Raw genomic sequence first — 4,610 nt, 5'->3', positions numbered from 1 at the left:
TTCCTTGCCAGTTTCTTTATGTTAGTGTGTCCAACACTTGTGGTAATAAAAGTTTTTGTATGCCACCGTCGTAGCGGAGGTTGCATTAAAGTTTTACCATTGTCCATCTGTACGTCCATCCATACGTCCGTAAAAATGGTTTCCGTTCTCTATCTTTAGTTTGCCTCAATTAAGTGTTATGAAACTTGTACACAATGCTTTTATCATAAAATACAGATCTGCTGTGAGTTTTGGTGCATCTCTTTTACTTTTCTAGAGTTATACCCCTTTACACATGGAAAAAATGCTGGATTTTTCGTTTCCGAACTCTTAAGTTTGCCTCGACCAAATGTTGTGAAGTTATACGCAATGCTTCTTACCACAAACCACAGATCAAGTTTCGTTGGGTCACTTTTACAATTCTTCATATAGTATAAGTAAGATCTAAGATATAAATTACATACAAAAACATTCAAGTAGAATCATATAAGTCACTGTCACAGTGTTATGCAAGGTACATAAAAAAATATTGAACTGGAAATTATTAATTGAATCATCTATGTGTCCCAGCCTTGAAGAACTGTTGTCAGTAAAACCTGTATTTATTCTAGCGACTGGTGTTTTTGAAATTAAAAACCTGGAGACTGCTGAACACACGAAGAACAGTGATACTCTTTCCTCATCATACAAGGGACTACGAAATGAGAAAGGGTTGTGTTTGGTTTAGCTTGCCAATGGGATGATAGAGGACATAGAGAGCTACTCTTAACATTGAAAGTCTCTATTCCTAATAAACTTATTAGAGTCTAAACCCAAGAATTGTAGCAAATGAAAGTCCAAAATATTTAAATTGGTGTATCTAATATTCCATTGTCTGCTGATATTGTTAGTGCGAGATATTCTAATTGATTTGATAATATGTCAGACTGCCTTAAGCTTTACAGAAATTTGGGGTGTGATCATGCATGTTTGAAAAGTTAGGGTTTTTTAACATTTAGAATGGCTGTCAAAACCATGGAAACAGCACGTTCAGAACCATTGCTTGCATTTTTATTTTTTACTAGCCAAGGTGTGGTCAATATGCAAAAAAGATGTCAGTCATCATTGTTACCAGGATTGAAAGATGCGCGTTTCGTCTACATAAGACTCATCAGTGACGCTCGAATAAAAAAATGTTAAAAAGCCAAAAAAAGAACGAAATTAAAGAGCATTGAGGATACCCAGACATAATTTATATTTCCAAGGGCATATCTTCTTTCACTTTCCGCACTCCAACTTAATATTGATGACTATGTGCTGTGCATGCATGGGTAAAATTTACAAATTATGCATCTACATAAAAAAAAATTCAAGAAATAATGACATTTTTTTATTTTCACTGTGCATAAAAGATAAAACTATTTACAATGTGTAACAATTACATGGTGTAGTATTGGTTGAGAACAGATGTTTTCTGAAGGTTTCAACTGTAGTGCATTGAACAGCAGTAACTGGTAAAAGGTTCCATTGAATGATTGTCCTTGGAAGAATGAAAATTTATATGAGTCTTTTTTCGCCAGAATGAGTGACTGTGAGTGACTGAGTGTAGTCTTGTTCGACTGCCTGATGGTATTAACAAGTTCGTGGGGGTATAATGCTATTTGGTGGTATATAATTTAAAATATAAGTCTTGTTCTTATCTTCTAAGTTAAAGTGTTGACCAGTTAAGGTGGTTAAGCATGATTGTCACAGAGCTGGTGTTATGGTATCAATTGCATGTATACATGGCTGCACGTCTTTGGACCATTTCTATTTGTGATTTTGTATGTGGGTCCCAAATGCAGCTACCACACTCTAGATTTGGTCTCACAAGTGAGATATTGGCCTTTCCTTTAACTGACTGAGCTGACTCTAAGGTTTCGTTTGATAAAATTCAGTTGTTTAGTTGCATTTGCTGTGATGTTATTTATGTGTTTGTTAAATTTTAAATCAGTATGTATTGTTAAGCCAAGATATTTAGTAGATGTTTCTTATTGCAAAGTGTGCCCATGTAAGATGTAATCATATTGGAGAGGGGTTTTCTTTGTTGTTACTTGGAGGACTGAACTCTTGTCCGAATGGAAGGACATGAGCCAGTCCTCTTCCCACTTTGCTGCTGCTGTTAGGTCTTGTAATTTTTCTGAGTCATGTTTATTTTTTATGGTTTTGTAAATAATGCTGTCATCTGCGAAAAGTCTAAGAGTGCCATGTTTAATATAATCATTCAGATCGCTTATGTACACGAGGAATAGGATAGGACCTAGTACCGTTCCTGCGGTACTCCTGATGTGACAATTATTTGTTCAGATTTGGTGCTTTCCAGTAATACCGTTTATGTGCGAAGTGAGAAAGTCTTCTATATCCAATTCTTTGTTTTGTTGTCGACACCATTTTGTTAAGTTTTTAAAGTAGTATTTTTTAGGGACTTTGTAAAATGCTTTGGCAAAGTCATCACAATCTGTTTGAATGTTACCATTGCTATATTTTGCCAGTTCTTGTATGAATGATACAAACTGGGTTTCGCAAGATCTTGACGAATGTTGTTATTTTCAAGATGCGACGAGTGCTAATATGTGCTCCATGATCTTACATAGAATGCATGTTAGGGACAAAGGCCTGTAGTTAATAGGGTTATGTTTATTTCCCTTTTTGAATACTAGGCAGACGCTGGCATGCTTCCAGTCAGTAGATATGTTTCCGGTGCTTAGAGATTTTTCGAAAATTAATGTTTTGGGTGCGATGTCAGTACTAAGTTTTTTAAAGCACAAGTCCATATATATGCCATCTGGCCCTGTGTGGGATATTCTTTTCTAAGAGTGTTAGTATACCTCTCTCTGAAATTTGAATGGTTTTCATTTTTGGATGGTTAGAAATTACCATGTCAGGTATTCAATTGTTTCTATTGAGAATGCCTTCTGAAATTAGTCGTTTAGTAAATTGGTCTTTTCTTCAGTGTTACCAGTAAGTATGCCATCTTTTCTTAATGCCTGAACTGGTTTTTATGCCCCACCTACGATAGTAGAGGGGCATTATGTTTTCTGGTCTGTGGCTCCGTTCGTTCGTTCGTCCGTTCGTTCGTCCGACTTCAGGTTAAAGTTTTTGGTCAAGGTAGTTTTTGATGAAGCTGAAGTCCAATCAACTTGAAACTTAGTACACTTGTTGCTTATGATATGATCTTTCTAATTTTAAAGCCAAATTAGACTTTTGACCCCAATTTCACGGTCCACTGAACATAGAAAATGAAAGTGGGAGTTTCAGGTTAAAGTTTTTGGTCAAGGTAGTTTTTGATGAAGCTGAAGTCCAATCAACTTGAAACTTAGTACACTAGTTGCTTATGATATGATCTTTCTAATTTTAAAGCCCAATTACACTTTTGACACCAATTTCACGGTCCACTGAACATAGAAAATGAAAATGGGAGTTTCAGGTTAAAGTTTTTGGTCGAGTTAGTTTTTGATGAAGCTGAAGTCCAATCAAATTGAAACTTAGTACACTTGTTGCTTATGATATGATCTTTCTAATTTTAAAGCCCAATTACACTTTTGACCCCAATTTCATGGTCCACTGAACATAGAAAATGAAAGTGGGAGTTTCAGGTTAAAGTTTTTGGTCATGGTAGTTTTTGATGAAGTTGAAAGTCCAATCAACTTCAAACTTAGTACACACGTTCCCTATGATATGATCTTTCTAATTTAATTTCAAAATTATATTTTTCCTCCCAATTTCACGGTCCACTGAACATAGAAAATGATAATAGGAGTGCGGCATCCGTGTACTATGGACACATTTTTGTTTTTTCATGTTTTTAATGTAACTGTACAAGATTTAGGTTGTCTTTTAATTGTGTTATTATCTGGTTCGTTTACTGGGAGATCAAATAGCATGTTCTCGATGTAATTCCAGTAAGATCTTCTCATATCTGTTTGAATTGATTTTTTGAGATGTTTGTTCTTTTTCTTCAGTTGTTCATTTTGTCTGCCCTTTTATGAAGTCGGTAAGCTTTGTTGATGTCAATTTTAAGCTTTTTATTCACCCATGGTATTTTTTTCTTGTTGGTAACTATTGTGTTAAAGCTTCTGTAAGTTTTTATTTATGTATTCCATAGAATATTTGAGGTTGATTCTATAAATTGCTCTTTAAATTTGCATGAAAGTTTTCCTAAATCTGTTCTTATTTTACTCCAGTCAGCTTTGATATATTGTAGTACTTTAATTGGTTTGTTTTTTGTTTCTTTTTAAAGATACATTGCATTCAGAATAGACAATGTCGTGGTCCGCATTCCCAATAGGGGCATGGTTTCGATCTTGTTAACTATGCTTGGTGTATTCGTGAATAGGAGGTCATTCCGTCAATAGGCTTATTTTTAATTTGCGTAAAGAGTGGTCATTTATGATGTCTAAGATTTGTGTGTGCAGTTTAATTTCTGGTTTGCCTGGAATAATGTATGGTCCTTCCCAGTCAATGTGGCCGAGGTCGCTACCTAGCATCACTTGTGTTTTTTGTATAATTGTTGATGCGATTGAGTGAGATGTTTAGATCTGCAAGTGATAAGCCATTGTCTGAAGGTGGTCTAAAGTAACAGCCTAGTATAAGTTTTCTTGATTTTGTCATGT

The sequence above is a fragment of the Mytilus galloprovincialis genome, chromosome 10, assembly GCF_965363235.1.
Source record: "Mytilus galloprovincialis chromosome 10, xbMytGall1.hap1.1, whole genome shotgun sequence".
Taxonomy (NCBI): Eukaryota; Metazoa; Mollusca; class Bivalvia; order Mytilida; family Mytilidae; genus Mytilus; species Mytilus galloprovincialis.
The sequence above is the reverse complement of the archived record's forward strand: the minus strand, read 5'-3'. Positions refer to the sequence as shown.